Genomic DNA, 20,625 nt, shown 5'->3' on the forward strand with positions numbered 1-20,625 from the left:
CGTCTATGGGCCTGGCGGGTGAGAGAGATTTGTCCTGACTGGGCCAGGCAGGAAAACTCCAACTACATTCTTTTCTCCATTTCTTCTTTCTCCCTGCTATGGCATGAACACAGCTCCTCTGTTGCACAATCCTGACATGATGTTTGGCTCAAGTGCATGGAGCCATGAATCCATGGGCTGAAAACTCTATGAGCCTCCTTACCTTAAGCTTTTCTGTCAAGTTTGCTCACAGTGGTACAAAATCTAACACAGAAGAGAATCAAAAGAAGAAAATTGTGTGAATCTGTCCAGTGAAGGCTTCACTTTTCCTTACCTTCAGTCTCTATGGCTTCTCCATTTCTCCCTACAGATTCCTTAACTAGAGCAGAGAGAGGATTCTTTGTGGTGGTATTATGTTCCCCAAAATATTGTGCACCCTAATAAATTTATCTGGGGTCAGAGAACAGACAGCCACTAGATACAGAGCCAAAAATGGTGTCAGAGCAAGCCATAACAAAAGTCGGGCAGTAGTGGGGCACGCCTTTAATCCCAGAACTTGGGAGGCAGAGCTAGGTGGATCTCTGTGTGTTCAAGGATATAGCCAGCATGGAAACACACGCCTTTAATCCCAGAAAGAGAGCCTTTAATCCCAGGGAGTGATGGCAGAAAGAGAAAGATACATATTGCATGAAGACCAGAAACTAGCAGCATTTGGCTGGTTTAACATTCAGGCTTTGAGCAGCACAGTTCAGCTGAGATTCATTTGGATAAGGACTCAGAAGCTTGCAGTCTGAGGAAACAAGACCAGCTGAGAAACTGGTGAGGTGAGGAAGCTGTGGCTTGTTCTGCTTCTTTGATCTTCCAGTATTCAGCCCAATAACTGGCCTCAGGTTTGATTTTTATTAATAAGTACTTTTAAGATTCCTGCTACAATTCTTTTCTTAAAAAGGGATGCTTATGTGAGGAGACTTTTCAACTTCTGGTGCTCAACTGAATTCACCCCTAATGGGCTGAAACACTACTGTGGTGCTAGATTTAAATCTCTAGTAACTAATGAGTTCTGTAGAGCTTGGTGTCTTTCGTTCCAGAAATACCAGGCAGAACCGTCAGGTTCAATTTAAGACAGACAGTAACCCTGACTAATGCAATATGTGCTTGCTTCATTATCAAGACAGATTCTTCTTATTAGGCATGTTGCTGTGCCTTCCGCAATTATTTATTAAGATCTCTTATTTTTAAGCAACTGCAAGTAGGTATTTCTTAATATTTGGTAGTGCTTTTGATAGCTTTGGGTTTTTTTTTTTTCCTTTAAAATGACAGTTGAATGGTATCATACATCAACACAGTGTTGGTTGTGGTTTGAATGGGAGATCCCCCTACCTCTTTTTAACACTTGATGGCCAGTTAGTGGTGTTATGGGGGAGGTTTGGGAGCCTTCAAGAGTTGGAGCCTAGCTGGAAGAAGTGGACTTTGATTTAGCTCCAGCTCTTCTTCCAGTGGGAACATTCTGCTTCCTGGTGTGAACCAAGTAACAGGCAGCTACCTGGTGCTGCTACTGCCATTGACAGACAGAGCTCCACCCAAAATGCCTTTCTCACCGTTACAGGCTTGTACCCTCTCAAACCATAAGCCGAAAAAAAATCTTTGCTCCTTTAAGTAGTTACTGCCAGGTGTTCTTCTAAAAAGATGAGAAATGTAACTATGACAACATTCAAAACTAATACACATCTTCCAGCTGCACCATTTTTTAAGGGATGTCTTTAAAAGAAGAAAAAAATACAAATTTGGATTTATAATATTACTTATATTTTTATTTTACATTAATAAATTTAGCTCAAAATTTATAAAACAAAGTAGTTGGAAACTTGATTTCATCTAATAAAATTATAATTGATGCATGGGAAAAAGTCAAGCATTCAATCAAAAAGATTTTGTTTTCACTTTACGAACCAACCACATTTCCCTCTCCCTCCTGTGGTGATATTTTATTTGTGCTGAAATGTGGTGATATTTTATTTGTGTTTTGATAAATAAAGCTTGCCTGGAGTTCAGAGGGGAAAGGCCAGCCATTTTAAGTAAAAAAAAGTCAGGCAGTACCCGCCCTTAATCCGATCACTCAGCACACAGAGTCTAGTGTTCAAGGCCACACTAGGGAACAGAGCCAAGCGTGGTGACACAGGCCTTTAATCCCAGGACCAACCTTAGAGACCTGGAGGTCTGTACAAAAGGAAGTGAGGTAGCTGGGCTAAGAGCCAATGAGAGAGCAGAAAAGCAAGGCATAGAAAGGCATGGGTAGACAGGAAGTGACTCACATTTGGAAACTGCAGAGCTGGTGAGGTAAGGTTGGCTGGTGGCTTTCCCTATTTCCCTGATCTCTCTAAGGCTTTCACCCCTATATTTGGCTCTGTGTTTTTTATTTAATAAGACCATTTAGAAAGTCATCTACACCTCCCCCTCTTTCCCCATACCCCCCCCCCCACTTCCCCTCCACCCCACCTCTCATCCACATCTCAGAGAGGATAAGGCTTCCCATGGGGAGTCAACAAGTCTGGCACATCAAGTTGAGGCAGGACCAAGCCCTTCTCCTCTGTATCAAAGCTGAGCAAGGTATCCCTCCATAGGCAATGGGCTCCAAAAATGGGCCAGTTCATGCACTAGGGATAAATTCTGGTCCCACTGCCAGTGGCCCCACAAACTACCCAAGCCATACAACTGTCACCCACATTCAGTGGGCCTAGTTTGGTCCCATGCAAGTTCCCCAGCTGTCAGTCCAGAGTCTGTGAACTCCAACTAGCTCTGGTCAGCTGTCTCTGTGGGTTTCCCCATCATGATCTTGACCCCTTTGCTCATATAATCCCTCCTCCCTCTCTTCTACTGGACTCCAGGAGCTCCACCCAGTGTTTAGATGTGGATCTCTGCCTCTGCTTCCATCAGTTACTGGATGAAGGTTCTATGATGATAATTAGGATTGCCATCAATCTGATTACAGGGGAAGGCTAGTTCAGGGATCCTCTCCACTATTACTTGGAGTCTTAGCCGGGGTCATCCTTGTGGATTCCTGGGAATTTCCCTAGCACCAGGTTTCTCCCTAACCCTATAATGGCTCCCCTCTGTCAAGGTATCTCTTTCCAGCCAGGTGGTGGTGGCTCATGCCTTTAATCTCAGCACTCGGGAGGCATAGGCAGACAGATCTCTGTGAGTTCGAGGCCAGCATGGGCTACAGAGTGAGTTCCAGGAAAGGCTCCATGAAATTTGCAGGCAAATGGATGGAACTAGAAAAAAACATCTTGAGTGAGATAACCCAGACCCAAAAAGACAAACATGGTATGTACTAATTCATAAGTGGATACTAGCCATAAAGCAAAGGATAAGCAGGCTATAATCCACAACAGAGAAGCCAGGTAACAAGGAGGACCCTAAGAGAGACTTGCATGGATCCCCCTAGGAAGAGGAAATAGATTAGATCTCTGAGTAAATAGTGAGTGTGAGGAGGGAGGGAGAGGAGGTAAGGGGAGGTGGCAAGCCAGCATGGGAGAACTCTGGGCACTCTGGTTAAGTCTGGTGAATACATTAAAAAATTTAGCTCTTCTTAAAGGAACATAGAAAATATCTAAAATTTATTTTCTATGTTAATGATTCTTTTAAAAATATTTTTACTGAAACATAATTGTATGTTTTTTTTCCCTTTCCTCCATCCAACCCCTTCTATGCATGCTCTCACTCCTCCTCAAATTGATGGCCTCTTTTTCATCAATTATTGTTGTTACATATAAATACAAATAAGTATATAAATAACAAGATCATGACAAGAGATGCATTAATGATTTTATTTTGTCTTCTTTTGTTTGGGTTTTTGTTGTTTTGTTGTTTTGAGGCAAGGTCTCTCTATGTGACACTGGCTATCCTGAAACTCACTATGTAAATCAGGCTGGCCTTGAACTTGGAGAGATACACTTGCCTCCACTTCTCAAGTGTTGGGATTAAAGGCAAGAACCACGCTACCTAGTAGTATTCATGATTCTTAATGCCATCATCACTAGCACTTAACTCCACTTAACTTTAGAAAACAGTGGTTTTAAAGTATTTTAATAAATTTAAATAAATTTCTTCAGCTACCTTGTCAAGAAACCAGAAGTGACTGGGAAATGTGAAAAGTATCTAAATTGATCATATTCTTATTTGCCAAAGAGTAACAAGAAATTATTCGTAGGTAAAGGAAGATGCATGATACCTAGTCTTCAAGGGATTCACAAGTAGTAGATGGAAGTCACAAAAGGCACTGCTGTGTGCTACATTTTTATAACAAAATAGCATTAGATTGTCAAACAGGCAGAGATTAGGAACTGACTGTATTCTATGAAGTTATAGTAGATGGCTTACTTATTTGGATTGTTAAGTACTAAAGAAACATCTATTTTTATTTGGTAATGAATTTGTGTACCAAAAGAGCATAGTCAGAAAAGAACTCATATTAGTAGTGATGTCGAAGAAGAGGCTGGTTTAAAAAGCAAGACATTCTTTTGCAGAAAATTATGTCTGAGAACAAAAGGTATGGTGCTAAGATGAATAAATGAAAACTGTTAACTAAATGTTTAAGGTAATAAATGGTTTTCAAAGTATTGTATTTTTACAAGATTTATAAAGTCCTGCTAACAAAAGAAGAGAGTCTAGTATTGGCTATAAGGGGTCTATGAAAATAATTTTTTATATTTTTCAATTATTTTTAAGAAAATTAAAGGTAAATGCATCTTTCAGGGGAAAAAATAGTCTATATAAAGCTGTAAGAAAAAATTAGAAAGCAATTTTTTTAAATCAGATTATTTACTGTGAAAAATATTATAACAGAGATAAAGATTAAGGGGTTGGTTTAAATTTATTCTAATGTAGCATTTGACAAATACAATGTCCCTTTCTATATAACTAAAATACTGTCTCTCATAGGTCTCCTCTGCTCTTTTATGGTGCTTCTTACATAAAATGTACTGGTTTCTTTATTGTCATTGCTACTATTCTGGGGTTTGACTTTGGATTTTATTGGCTTTGAGACAGGATCTCATTGAACTCTTAATCTTGACTCCACCTTCTAAATGCTGGCTAAATAAACAACTTATCTTTATCACATTAGATGTCTCCAGATCTTTTGTGGTACTGTAAATTGAAATCAGGGCCTCACACAAGCTCTGCACACCACCAAGGAGCTACACCCCCAGCCCAGTGGAAGATGTCCTTTATTGTAGAGTAAGTGGAAGGACCTTGTACAACTTCCCAATAGCAGGAGAAGAATCAAAGATCTTGAAAGTACTGTTCTTAGCCTCTTCTTGGTTCTCATACAATATTCTTTGCCCATCTCATGTTATTAATTTTACTTCACACTAATATTTAAATCTAGCATAATCTAGATTGTGTTTTCTAGCCTCAGTTACAGTCTATCTTGATCTTTTTCAGTCTGGGTCTAATGCTCTCACCTGCTGGTCCAGCTAACATCTCAGGATTTGGCTGTATCTCCCGTGTGCTACACAGCTCCTCTGAAACATCACTAGGAATCTTATTCTGCTGTGGTAACTTCCTCCAGCAAGCTCTCCTGGTTGATGCCCAACAACTTGTAGGTCAATCTAAATCACTTAGGAGCAAAACCTGCCCTGGAAAACTATATTGCCAGGCTTTTTTCCCTGCTCATGTTTGACCAGTGACTCTGTCCCAGTTGGTATATTAAACCAACAGCTTTGCTTTCGCCCTTCATCTCAAATATTGAGTGAGACAGTATGAGATTCTCTCTCACCTTCCCATGCTCTTGATTGGTTAAAGAATGTCCACTTCCAGGCAGAACGGAAAAACTCTAAGAGAGAAAACTGCACAAAAACATGTCTCCTTCCCATTCTTCTCTTCTTCCTGTAACTCCTAGGAGGTCAAAAACACTTGAGAGATTTGCACAAGTGTCACATAACCTCCATCTGGAAAGCATACCTTTATCTGCACTACATCTCATTGACCAGAACTTGCCCTTTCCTACCTCTGTAATTATAAGGGGACCAGCAAGGTAAAAGAGTAAATGCAATGTTTGACCTATGTCTATCATAGAACCAAGAACATGATTCACACACCCAGCCACTTGCTACCTCCTAATTTTAGCTTTCTTTTGCAAGGTTGCTCTTAAGTTCAAGATAAATATTATCCTCAAATAAAAGCAGCTCTACTTTTGGGGGTTGCAAATGAATATTACAACATCATTATAAATCTTTAAGGGTTTGAGATCATTATGAGTATATCTTTAATAAAGAGTTTGTATGGCATAAGAAAACATCTAGACTTTTACTTCTTAGGAGTAGAGTACAAATAACTAGAAAGGTGAAGTTTTTAAAAAATCCAAAGAGTGACTGCAGCTAAGCTTCTCTATGTGTTGCTACTGGCTGGCCAACTTCCATTGACAGGTGTCCAATTATAAAATCCCTATTGCACCACAGAGTCTTGGGTAACAGATTTCCTGCAACTTTAAATAGTATTAACAGAAGGTAATTAGAACTCACTGTAAAATGTCCTTTCAAAGTGTCACTGTCTTTGGGAAATGTAAGGAGGTAGCACCATCTGGTGGTATAATTTTAGACATTTGTTAACATTGGTATTATCATCGATGAAAATTTTTTCCAAATAAGAACTTTCAGAGAACTTGGATTTGAGACTTGAGAGACAAAAACCCTCTTTTCAAGAAATAGGGTAAATAGAATGTTCAGAACTTTTTGACGTGTCACTTCTGGAGGATAACTACTCAAATGAAACCTGGGTTAATTAAAACAGGCTCTGGCAATAGTGTGATGTTTATTTATAATTGCAAATCATTCTCATCCAACAACCAAGTGCCCTCATTTTTAAAATAAGTTTACTTTCAGACCAAAATCCTTGGGTCTTTGTGAAACCCTGATTCACTGAGCATTGTTAGGAAATGGCCAGCAGGGGGCCCTTCACACCTATGGGATAGTCTGTTGTTTTCTTTTTGTTGGTTTTTGTTGTTGTTGTTGTTGTTGGCTTGTTTTGTTTTGATTTGTCAGCAATAGAAATGAGTGGCTGCATATTTTGACAAAGATAATGAAAATAATGTCTCAGAACCCCATTCCTTCAGCAGACATTTTTCTTGAAACTTTAACTTTGCTTTGAGAAATTAATCTTGAAATCTTAGTTGATCATTGTTGAGAAACTAACTTAGAGCAGGTATGTTAATTACTTAACTATCAGCCACCCATCCCCTCTGGTGCCCTCCCTCCTTCCCAAAGCAACCATTCCTCAGCTTTCTGTCTTTGTATATTTTCACACATTAAAAACCTTGACTGGGAGGTGGTGGTGGCGGCCCATGTCTTTAATGCCAGCACTTGGGAGGAAGAAGCAGATAGATCACCATGAATTCGAGGCCAGCTTGGTCTACAGAAAAAACTTTGCATGTGTAGAAATCCATTTGTATGAATGGAATCATGCATAACGAGGGTCATCTGTGACTAGAAGCTTTAATTTAAAACAGTGTTTTCAGGATCATCCATGTTATAGTATGAATGCAAGCTCATTCCTTTTCATGGTTAATTACTATTTACTTAGATGCGGTCTTGTCATGCATCCCAGGCTGTCCTCATTTGTGATCTGCTTCAGACTACCATATGTCAGAGTTAATAAAGTTTACCCTCATCATGCCCAGCTCTAAGGACTGAGTTTTCATTAGTCAAGCAAGTGTGGACTCGAAGTCTTGATATTTAAGACTTTACTATATCTGTGAAATACACCATGGCAAATAAAACCTAAGGTAAATGAATTGTATATAATTAAATTCCAAGAGTAGTTTACAGAAGAAACACATAGGTACTTTACTCAAATGCACAATGATAAGAAAAGACAGACCTAATAATTAAAACCTTTATTCTGTTCCTAATAATGGTGATAAAAGGCACACAAACTGGGCAGTTGCTGTATGCTATGTGATTTACCTGGGCAATAATGAGATTTATGTAAAAATATTTCAGCATTTTTTTCCTGTTGTGCTTTTATCAGTTAAAGAATAAGGCCAAGGCTCCATGGTCGGTATTTCCAGAGGAAGGATTAGGAGTCATTTCAAAGCCATTACCCAATTTAAAAATTAAACTGGATTATATACAAAAAGAGAATAAAAGTGAACTTTAGGGTAAGTGACCAAACCATGGAGTTGATTCCAAGGATGAGAATATAAGGAGAATGTGACTTGGTTATGTAGCAATTTCTTTGGAATTTAAACATTCAATCCTTAAGACTCAAGAAGTAAGCAAAGTTTTAGGGTCCAGGAAGAATGCAACTTATAAGTCTCAGGAAGTTCCTAAAATCTGCCTGATCCACAGACTTTCTCCTCAAGGTTTCATGAGCAGTACAGACCGCTGAAGAGTGGAGGCTCCCAACTGTTAACATGAAATTCATACAGGGCACGCTAGAAATGCAGCTTTCACTAAGAGTTGTCTAGCTATTGTGAGCTGTCCAGTGCCTCTTCCTTTGAGTTATCCATGGCCCTGTAAGTAACTCCTTACCCACTCTGTAAGTGACCCACCAAAATCATTGCTAGCCACAGTAGACTGTGGTAGAAGAGTTTCTTTGGTCTGTCTTTAGTTCCCTATCTGGGGTAAGTAGACATTTGCTTACATCTCTCCCAGAAACTCACACCACACAACAGGGTTTCTTCAGGTACTTAAACTCTGCGTTTTAGGGCCATTAAATTCTAGTATGGGAAGGAATGAATTGGCCATTAATGGTTATGTCCTAAGCATCTCGTAGAAAATAATTGTGAGTAAGCAGTCAGCAGAAAAAGATATTTTGAGTGGACATCATGGTAACCTTCCATGGAAGCCAACAGCAGTGTCTAAAACAGAAGCAGAGTTCAAGCAGTAATGAGCATTTAAAGAATAAGCCACCACCCATATTTATAAAACATGTGTAACAAGGAAACAAAAGGAAACATCTGTGGACCAAAGTCTATACTCTCCCATTTCTTAAGATGTTACCAGCCTACAGAGTTCATAAACTTCAAAGAAGTTAGCTGCCATTAGTAACTTGTGTTGGACTTACCGTTGAGAATGGTGCATTGTAATTGGAAGTGGCTTCCTTTAGAAAATGAAGACACATAAAACCCTTGCATCTTGAATGCCAAGGAGTTCTTCATACCTTTAGATACACAGTAACTCAGTCATATCACACATTACCAAAGTTCTATTATCTCCTTTTCACAGAAAATGTAATTATCCTTTAAAGTTGAGCTACTCTGCATCTGTTTCCATCAGTCACTGGATGAGAGTTCTATCATGACAGTTTTAGGGTGTTCGGCCATCCGATCACCAGAGTAGGTCAGCTCAGACACTCTCTCAACCATGCCAGTGGAGCTCCAGGAGTCCAATCCACAAGAGCTAGGAGGGGTTATATGAACAAGAGATATTGAGACCATGATTGGAAAAAGCACAGGGACAAATAGCCAAACTAGTGGAAACATATGAAATGTGAACCAATAGCTGAGGAGCCCCCATGGAACTGGACCAGGCCCTCGGGATAAGTGAGACAGTTGATTAGCTTGGACTGTTTAGGAGGGCCCCAGGCAGTGGAACCAGAACCTGTCCTTGGTACGTGAGCTGGCTTTTTGGAACCTAATGCCTATGCTGAGACACTTTGCTCAGCCTTGGTGTAGGGAGGAGGGGATTGGACGTGCCTCAACTGAATCTACCAGGCTGGGCTGACTCCCCAGGGGAGACCTTGCCCTGGAAAAGGTGGGAATGGGGGGGTGGATTGGGGGAGAAGGCTGGGGGATGGGAGGAGGGAGGACAGGAGAATCTGTGGCTAATATGTAAAATTAAATTAATTATAAAATAAAAATATTTTTTTAAAAAAAGTTGAGCTACTCGTTTATGTTCACCCAAGTCATAAGCCTTTCTAAATATGAATAATTTAGGACTTTCTGAGTTGTCAGTATCATGAAAAACAATACATCCACACATTTTGAAAACCACAAAGCCAGGCAGTAGTGGCACATACCTTTAATAACAGTACTCAGGAGACAGAGGCAGACTGATCTCTGTGAGTTCAAGGCCAGCCTGGTCTACAGAGCAAGTTCCAGGACAGCCCAGGGCTACACAGAGAAACCCTGTCTCAAAAAACCTAATTCAAAAAGTCTGTTAGATAACAGATGGTTACCTAACAAAAACAGAATGTATAATAGAATCTATTCTTGAAAATAAACACATTGATATTCAATTATATGTATAATACAATAACATTTTTCATAAATAAACGTCCCTTCAAATTAGTTGGCTCTAGAACGTGTGTAAACAAATGTATCGTGAAGGATGGTACAAGAAAGGATTAAATACCATAAATGCTGCGGGTTAGGACTCAAGAGTGAAGGTGAGACAGCAAGGTGACTGGGCGACCTACCAGAGGGTACCAGTCTGACTCCGGTTCCGCCTGTGCCCCTCCAGCTCCAGACCTTCCAGATCCCCAATCTCTCTGTGCTTCAAATTACTCACTTAAATACTGTTGAGAGTCATATGTTCCTTTCCTTAACATTATATATCCAGAAGTGCTTATGAAACATAATGAACTGCCTAAATAAGTAAAACATGGCTTATTCCTCCTCCTCTCATATGCCCTGTTCGTGATTCATGACACTTACACATATATTTATATGCATAAATACACATATAGTATATATATATATGTGTGTGTGTGTGTGTGTGTGTGTGTGTGTTTCTGATTTCTAGAGAACTATAATACAACAGTTGTCCTAAAGAAATAATTTAGATTAATAAAAAATATAGAAGGCTATCAAAGAGACTTCAGGATTTATTCTCTATATTTTTTGTTTGTTAATTTTTGAATATTTAAAAATCAGCAAATAATAGAGTGTATGTTTTGTAATGACAGCTTCCATTATCTCAGTGAAAAATGCACATTTAATGCACCTATGTAGGCAATATGATGGTGTTTACCATCGTTGGGGTAGCTGATTTTCAGGTTGCAGTCTGTTTGTTTAAGGTGTTCCTTAAACCACAATACCTTCCCTCCTAGTCACCCTCTTGTCCAAATAACGCTACAGTCCACTCTTTAAGGCACAGTTCAGTGGCCCTTCAAGACTAAAATGGCCAATTCCTCAATCTGAATATGGTCCCTTCCTTTTCTGGGCTCTGTTCCTGTAATACTATTCATCACTTCCTGTCTCAAATTTCCATTATAGTTATTGTGTGTTTGTGCTATTCCCACGCATAGAAATAACAATCCCCTGGAGGGTAGTTATTTACTAATAAATCATAATTTTGCTGTAACCTGTTGCAGCTCTTTGTTGAAGATGACTAGATAAATATGGGATGAGTAAATAAACTCCAGTGGTTCATTTAAGTCTCCTACATTTTAGCTGTGTTCTTTAGTTGGTGCTCTAATACATCCCATACATAATTTCTATCAGTGTACTGTCATCTTTTATAGATGATGGTCTGTCGGAGAAGATTGAGTAGATCCTGGCAGGATGAAATCAGTAGCACAGGACTTCGTCTATCTAAAAAAATGAGTTTGACTACTGGAATAAAACGATATTTTAAATGAGGGAATTTTATGAGTAGAGGTAGTTTTTTTTGTTTTGTTTTGGTTTTTAACTAAAGGCTTTGAAATGTACACAGGTGACTCCACACTAACCAGGGAACTTCCTAGTTCTCACACAAAATGTTCTTGATATTAATTGGTGATAGAAACTGACTGCTAAAAATGTAACAAAAGCAGAATACGAGATCTGTGTACCCACCAAACATTTAACTTCAATGATATTTCTGTGCCCTGAATGAACAGTGTGTACTTTTCATCTAAATTCAGAATATTTCACAATATGTGACACAAAAAGATTGAATGAACATCTTCTCAGGGGGAAAAGCAGAACCTGGATCTATTTTAGACCTCAGAATTTTGAAGTTGCAATTTAATGTTTGCCTTGAATATCTGGAGGGAAACACATTAAAAAGTTATAGGTGGAGAACAGATGTGTTCTTGAGCTGAGTTCAACTAATTACATATTCTAAGTAACCTAAAAATTCTTATGATCAGTTTATTAGAGAAGACAAGAATAATAATAGCTCACTATTCATTCAGTTCTTTGAGTCATTATGTACTGGTAAATGGTGTGTTGTGTGTTAAGTGTTGAGGATGTATTCATGAAGAAACGCACTTCCCAACTCAAGATTGTCTGTTGGGAGTGGACAGACATGCCAATCCAACTATTAAGTCATCATCTTGCCCAGCTGCTATTTTGGTTTCTCCTGCTGTTCAATCTCTTTTCCTACCTCTTATGTGAAAAGATGCAACCCCGTTGTCTTCCTGACAACTACTCTCCAGTTCAGCCTATCTGAAGTTTATAAACGTCCTCATCTAGGAGTGGAAAGAAGTTCCTGTTTGTAATTGAATCAGGTAGGGTCTGACTTGTCCTAGAGGGGGGTTTCCTGAGATTGTGAGGGGTAAGTCCCGTTCCCTCTCTAAGGTTTAAGTAGCTGGAGGCTGGGAGGTAGCAGAGAAGAGGAAGAAGGAATAAGGTCAACCAAGTCATGTATAAAAAAGCCATAAGAAAACTAGATACTGTGTAAACTAATTAAATCCAACCCATGGTAAAATGATGGGAAGAAATGTATTAGTTACTCAGTCCCAATTGTGTTGGCTTTCCAATCCCAGAAGGGCCACAGGACTGAGCTGAGTGTGCAGGAATAAAGTAGCCAAGCTCGAAATAGGTTACATGGGCTTGAGCAGTTGGTATATAAGTAATGAGGCAACTAGAAAAAAAAAAAACCACAAAAACTCTTCCTCTGTGATCTATAGAATGAGCTGTGTTTTAGGTAGGTAGACCTAGGGATTCAGAACAAGATGTTTTGATATTTTGAAATAAAAGGATAATAATTTCTATTTCACTATTACCTAATGCAACAAATTCATAACCCTTATACTTAGACCAGATAGATACAGATACAGATCTGTAAATACAGATATACTTGTAATAAATACCAAAGTAGAGGAAGTATTGTGTGGTATGATTTCTCACAAGAAAAAAGTAGCTACTACTCACAACTCCAGGGAGGCTACCTAGAAAAACAGGACCCTAAGAAAGACACAGGGATCACCCAATGACAGAGAAATGGATGAGATCTACATGAACAACCTGGACATGAGTGGGGGTAATAAAGGGCAAGGTTCGAGGGAAAGAGAGCTTAGGGGAGCAGGAGATCCCAGCTGGATCAAGAACAGAAAGGGAGAACAAGGAATAACAGACCATGACAAATGAAGAGCACATGAGAACAGGAAGAAGAAAGGGCTAGAGAGGTCCCCAGAAATCCACAATGATACCTCCACTGTAGACTACTGGCAATGGTCAAGAGAAAGCCTGAACTGACCTAGTCTGGTGATCAGATGGCCAAATACCCTAACTGTCATGCTGGAACTCTCATCCAATAACTGATGGAATGGATGCACTTCCTCGGTCAGGCCCCAGGTGAAGCTCCAGGAGTCCAGTTGTCGAGAAAAAGGAGGGACTGTAAGAGTGTGAATTGTTGAGACCAAGATCGGAAAAAGCACAGGGACAAATAGCCAAACTAATGGAAACACATGAACTATGAACCAAAGCTTTGGAGCCCCCAACTGCATCAGGCCCTCTGGATAAGTGAGACAACTGAATAGCTTGAACTGTTTGGGAGGCGCCCAGGCAGTGTTACCAGGACCTGTTCTTAGTGCATGAGCTGGGGCTTATGTGGGGACACTTTGCTCAGCCTGGAAGGAGGGGGACCATCCTGGACTGAATCTACCAGCTTGAGCTGAATCCCCAGGGGAGTCTTTGCCCTGGAGGAGATGGGAATGGGTGGGGGTGGACAGGCTGGGGGAAGGCGGGAGCGGGAAGAGGGGGGGACAGGGGAACCCATGGCTTATATGTAAAATTAAATTAAATTAAAAAAAAGAAAAAGTAGCTACCACATTTCCATAGTAAAGTGTATTTAGTCATGTTAGTATTTCCTAATTGGGACATGTCTTAAACAACTAATGCTTGTGTTTAATAATCTATTAATTTTGTTTGGCTAGTATCTTAGAATCAGATAGCTTTATAATTAATTTTATTCAACTATGAGGAAAAGGTAGTATCATAGAAGAGCTGTCGGATTTCTAATTATGTGAAAAGTATCATGGACATAGTAAGACCCTCAATGTGTGGAGGTGGACATTCATGAAAACAATCATAATGACTACAAGCAACCCTGGACCTGGTTGGTAAGCACAATCTGGCATCTCTTTGAATCCAAGTGGTTGTTGAGAATTTGGAGGATATGAAAATCATAATAAAGATTTTAGCAGTTGAGAATGTAGCTAGCTCAGTTGGTAGAATACTTGATCATATCACATCGACCAGGCATATTGGTACATGCCTATAACCCATCTCTTTGGAATTAGAGGCAAAAGATCAGGTGTTCAAAGTAATCCTTGGCTACATAGAGATTTCTGGACCAGCTTAGGCTACAGACACTAATACAAAATAAAATGTTAATAATTAAAGTTTGGCTTAGAAAATGCTGCCTTTACTGTCTGACTCTTCTTGGTCAAGGCATCATCAGTTTGGAGGTTGGAGGAGTAGTACCACCTAGAAGCATATTCCAAAATTAAATGTTTAAATTCTGGTATACTTCCCTTGCCTCACTGTATGATTCCACACCCATGTACCTGTGGGCAGCATGCCCTTGACTCAATGGATCTTTTTATAAAGGATATGAAGTTGGAAGTGAGACATGTTGGGGTAGGCAGGGCAAGTTAAGAGGGAGAAGTATGGGGGGATATTATCAAGATACAATATATCCATGTGTGGAAATCAAACAAAAAATTAAAAATTAATCCGAAAAAGTTCTAACAATGAGTCATGTCCCTATTAAGGACTATTATGTGCCAGTATTTTGGAATCTTGGGATTTGGACTATTTTATAACTACTTGTATACAAAAAGCTCAGAAAAGGTAAATGATTCTTGCAAGAACAGCTTTATTTTGTCTTTTTATTTCTACACAAGAATTGGACTCCTTTTGGTAACAATGGACTGAAACTTTTCACTTTGTGGAGGAGAGCAGGTCAAACGCTGTGTATACAGACAACAATTTTCAGTATAATCTGTGGTGGAGCACTTTTGTAAGTCAGCATCCAGCACTCCATGCCCTACACTTTTGTCCATTTCAGAGGTGAAGGATCTATAAGAAGTGAAGGGGAAGCAGAGGTATGTTTAGGAAAGAAATGAGACATCAGTGTTGGAGCATTTTATTGCTTCAATAAGATACTTTGGCACACAATCTTTTGCAGTCATTGCCCCCATTCTAAAGATGGAGAAGCTGAGACTGAGGAGTTTATACTCCTCAAGAAGTTAGTGGTCAAACACTAAATAAGTAGAAATAAGTCAGTTCTCTGAATTATAGCTTACACATTGCCCACTCTGCCAAAAAACAGGCACCATAGCCATCTAATCCCAGTGATAGGTTTTCTGGTGTATTCCAAGAAAACAATACAGTTAATATTTAAGAGATAGTTATGCCACAACAGTTAAAGCATGGGACAGAGTGAGAGTCAAACACCAACTGGTTTGCACTAGGGAGACCATGTTTCCTTTCCTGAACTCAGGAAGTCTACTATAAGTAACAGTCTTCTTATTGCCAATGGATCACAGCTCAGTGTCTGACTTTATTCTAAAATAGTTCCAGTAATAAGGATGATGGACACTTAACCCAGCCTTGCCACTGCCGGGTGTTCCATGTCCTGGAAGGTTTCTTGTTTTCCATGGAGTTGGCAACCATCATGAAAACTGGCAAGAGCAAATCAAAGTTCACTACAGAGTTAAGGTAAGCATATTTATTTTAGCAAAATACACCTAAACAAAAGCCCTTTGGGATAAGCGTCAGTAAATGAAGTTTCTGGAACTCTGTGGGTTTTGGTTTTGGTTTTTTTTTTTTTCCTTGCCACAAAGTAATGCCCCAGTAATCAATTTTGAGTGCTGACGGGCTTGTTTTCTTGTCGGTTTCCTATTTCTGACCCCCTCATTCCCTTCTTTCGAAAAATAGAAATATTCCAAAATAATCCTTTCCAAGGACTCTGTCAGCAGCTGTAAAACCTCTAAACTTCTGGTTTCCCCTGGCCAGCCTGCTGGTGAGGTCACAGTGAGGCTTGTGGCACATTTTCTAGTTGGCCAGAGCAGCTTCTCAGCTGGTGAGAAGTGTGAGGTTCTAGGTGGGCCCCACAGCAAGGGTTTTAAACCCAACTGTAATGTTACCGCTAGCTGAGCTTGCTGCACTGGACTGCCCTGAGGTCTAGGTCACTTTGAACTAGAGCATATGCTATGACAACTTATTTTCATGAATAAAAATTTTCCATAATAAAGCCTTTCATAAATAAAAATGAAATTAAAGAACTTTTAAAAGATAAACTAGCTGGGCATTGGTGGCACACGCCTTTAATAATCCCAGCACTTGGGAGGCAGAGGCAGGTGGATCTCTGTGAGTTGGAGGTCAGCCTCGTCTACAAAGCGAGTTCTAGGAAAGGCACAAAGCTACACAGAGAAACCCTGTCTCAAAAAACCAAAAAAAGGAGATAAACTAGAAAAGCCTTTAAAATACCATGAAAATTGCTTATTCTATTGATGAAAAACTAAAGGATATTCAGAGCCCAGAATAATCTCTCTCTCTCTCTCTCTCTCTCTCTCTCTCTCTCTCTCTCTCTCTCTCTCCCTCCCTCCCTAGAGTGACTGCATACTTCCTGGAGGAAGTTCTTGCTAAAATAGTTTATGAGACTCCTACTCCCTTTATTGAAAGGGAGTGTCCCAACACTGTTGCTCATGATGGTGAGTCAGCACTTTATTTCTCAGGTGCAGGTTTACCACACCTAAGGAAGTTTCTCCTAAAGGTTTCACTGTCCCTTTGTGCTGTATCACATTGTACTGACTGGTTGGTGTCTTACAGTAAGAGCAGTTAAAACCAGAAGTCAGATTTTAGTCTCCTTAAATAATAAAAAGTCTTTGTATTTTAATCCCAGTTGTGTCCTTAAACTTTGGTTTCCCTGACTCCTTAACCTGTTCCCAGCAGCGGAGAACACGCCTTACACACACACTATCTAGGATTGCTGCTCTGTATAGTTCTCTTCTCGAAAATGCACACACCCCAGTTGGCTGGCATTTTAATTTTCTTCAAAGCTTTACTTGCCTAGTACCCTCTTAGGGAAATATTTCACAATGATCCTGGAGATAACTCAACAATCTCATCTCTGTGCCTTGTTTTTGTATCTTAGAAGGTGAAATGTTATTTTTTGTTTTATTCTGTGTCTCATCATTGAAAATGTTTGACTTTGTGTAATCACAAAGGTCACAATGTGCAGACTCAAGAGGCAGGGTTTTATTTCTTAGCCTCTGCCTCCTTGAACAGAGCTTTGATGTCCTTCTTAGCCTGAAAGGCCTCTGTTATAGTCTGGATTTGGATTACTGCTGAAGGCTCTCATGTGTTTAAAGCTAGGTCAGTATCAAAATGACTGGATCATGAGAGTGCTAACGTCATCAATGAATTAGTCCATTGATTTCATTGTTGAATTCATAGATGACTGGGCTACATTGAGAAGGTAGGGCGTAGGTGAAGTAGATCACCAAGGTATTTCTTTGAGGGATATAAATTGTCTCAAGTCCACCCACCTCTCTCTCTGCTATCCACCATTAGGTAAACCAGCTGTGCTTCATCATGTGTCCCCATTATGATGTTCTCTTTTACCTTGTTCCTCAAATTAATGTATCCAGATGACTAAGGCCTGAGACTATAGTAACTGTGAGGCAAACTTTATTTCCTTTAAGGCCATTTATCTCAGGTATTTAGTAGTCACCGTGATGTAAGGCTGACTGACACTGGCTCTTCACCATGTTGCTGCATTGTAGATGTCTGGAGCCTCCCCATGGCTAGCAAGGAGCCTCAACTGAAGGGTCCAGGAATATAGAAATACAAAATTATAAGCTTAAGAGTTGGAAACTGACAGTCATCAGCTCTAAAGGTTAACTTCTAACAATGACTCTCTGCTTTACAGCCAGCCCCTCTGTCAACAACCAGAGGTTAACTTTTAACCCTCCCCCGACACACACCCCTTATAGCCAACAACTGCCTGGACCCAAGTTAACTTTTAATAGTTGTTTCTTTGTGACTTATAGCATGCATCTCATGCCTGATACTTCTATGTGACTCCTAGCATGCACTCCATTCCTAATGCTTTCCCCCATTTTATAAAAAGTGGCTTATAACCCCCCTCCAACTACCTCAGAATCCCGAACATTGGCTGTGGTCTCAGCTAGCTGATAAGCTTTTGTCCCCTATGGTGAGTTTTTTTATTTTTATTTTTCCTTTTTTTTTTCCTGGAATAAAGTTTGCTTCTGGTTTAACAAACTTTGGTGGTCTGTCACCATTATTGAGAGACCCCGAACCCAACACAACCTTCTTGCGTACTTCCAGATTGTGGGTGTGTTCTATATAACATTAGACTCCTCTTGTTTGTGAGCACATGCCCATTCACCTTCAGGTATAAGTGATGGTAAATCTTAGCCCTGGGGCATTCTCTGACTAGTCTACATAGAGCCACATCTTCCTCCCAGGCATGTTACCTTCACCTGCCTTAGGGTACTGACTATACCCTTTTACTTACCTAAGTCTGCATGCTTGTCTTTCCAGAAGCCAAGATCAATTTCTCCAGCACGAAGCCCAGAAGTAGACAGTGAGAGGCTTGCAGGGAATTGGCCCATCACTGATCAGTTTCCAGATCTGCTGATAGAAGTTGAAACTCGTGATTTCATTAGCCACCCCCTCCAGGGGGGATTCAAACAGATCCTTTCTTTTGCACAATGGAGAGGAGCCTGAAGGCAAGGGTCTTCTGATGTCTGTGTTCTTATACCTGAGGGCACAGCTGGGAAAGGCTTCTGTGTCCTCCAGCAGCCTTATCAGTCTGTTCCAATAGTTGGTACTCTCCCACTCTGTAATCTGACAAGATCCAGAACTCCAACCATGAAAACAATCAACCAAAAAATAGGAAAAAGACATTATACAGAGTAGTCAAAGCAATCCACTTATCAATTCAAAGGCTGAGGATAAAAGTCATCTTTACTTACCTATTTACTTATTTTACATTATTTATTATAACCCTCAGCCTGGTATATGTCTTAGTTAAGGTTTCTATTCCTATGATGAAGCACCATGACTACCGCAACTCATATAAAGGAAGGAATTTAATTGGGGCTAGCTTACAGTTCAGGGATTAGTCCATTGTCATCACAGCATGAAGCATGGCAGCATGCAAGCAGACACACTGCTGGAGAGGGAGCTGGGAGTTCTATATCCAGATCACCAGGCATCAGAAGAAAAGAGTAGCTCTGGGCCTGACTTGGGCTTCTGAAACCTCAGAGTCAAACCTCAGTGACACACTTCTTCCATGCCTACACCAACAAGGCCACACCACCTAATTCTACCACTCTCTATGGGTCTATGGGGGCCATTTTCATTCAAACCACCACATATAATAGGTAAAAATTGAATTTTTACTGAAATTAAATTGAATCTGAATTTCAGAGATAAACTCAGAGTTTGTGATCATGAATTTAGCAGGTAACTATTTATCTCATTGCTACAGCCTACAAAACATGAGAGGCTAATTACAGAAAGCACATACAAAACTCTTCTATTCCTACACTAGAAATCCATTAGCTAGCAAATGTTAAAAAAAAAAAAAAAATCTCTGAGTATCCTGCACTGCTTTAAGTGTGTCCTATGAGATACTAATATTTATTACATGTAAAGAGGAATTACACCAGGAAACAAATGTAGGAAACATAGATTTAAACTAAGTTAAGTGTGCCTAATACTACTTTGATGCTGATACTTACACATTTCTAGGATGTGATGGAAGAGATTTGTTTCCCAACATTATTTAACAGTATATTTTCATCTAGGAGCTTCTTGTGAAGGATGTTCATATAATTTATTGCCCATGCTACCACAAGTTTAAGAGAGAGGGAAAGCTGTAATGAATTATGCGTGAGCGACTGTTTTGGACTACAACTATGCAAGGGAAACCAGGATGTGAGCTAACCTCTGCTCTTAAGGGATTTGTTTACTTTGGAATACACTGAGAAAAGCTACACTAGAGTAGTCATTACAAAACTTATGCTAACCCATATCCAATATTTGTATTTGTGCTGATAATAACAGCAAAGGGAGGGTCATAAAACCATCAAACATAATGATGTAATGATGTGCTTTAAAAAAAAAGAAAACAAAACAACAACAACAAAAAAAAAAACTCAAGTGTACTCAACATTTCTGTTGCTCTTTTCCTGAAACTGTTTAATTTAAATGATAAGATTATCCTGCTGGAGGGAAGAGCTCACAGTGGAAATTCTCATTTATCAGTAAGATAATAATTAAAGAACACTGTTTTCTGGCCTGGAAGACACCTCACTCAGAACATGGAGACAGCAAGATCAACAACAGCTTCTTTCTCTTATATTCTGAGGATGGGCCACATGGTAAATGATTCCAACCATAGGACGGCAACAGTTTTCAGGTTTCTATGCGATGTGCAAAGGCTTCAGCGCAGAATC

General features: G+C 39.7%; 1 long non-coding RNA gene across 1 annotated transcript; it reads right to left on the reverse strand.

Moving 5' to 3' along the window:
• Positions 1-15,023: 15,023 nt before the first annotated feature.
• LOC118580387 lies at positions 15,024-19,163 on the reverse strand. The gene is made up of 3 exons (XR_004944523.1): positions 18,924-19,163; positions 18,678-18,793; positions 15,024-15,816 (listed from the first exon to the last, which is right to left on the reverse strand). It is a non-coding gene; the product is annotated as an uncharacterized LOC118580387 (long non-coding RNA).
• Between the last annotated feature and the right edge of the window lie 1,462 nt (positions 19,164-20,625).

Source organism: Onychomys torridus, chromosome 3 (genome assembly GCF_903995425.1).
Source record: "Onychomys torridus chromosome 3, mOncTor1.1, whole genome shotgun sequence".
Lineage (NCBI taxonomy): Eukaryota > Metazoa > Chordata > Mammalia > Rodentia > Cricetidae > Onychomys > Onychomys torridus.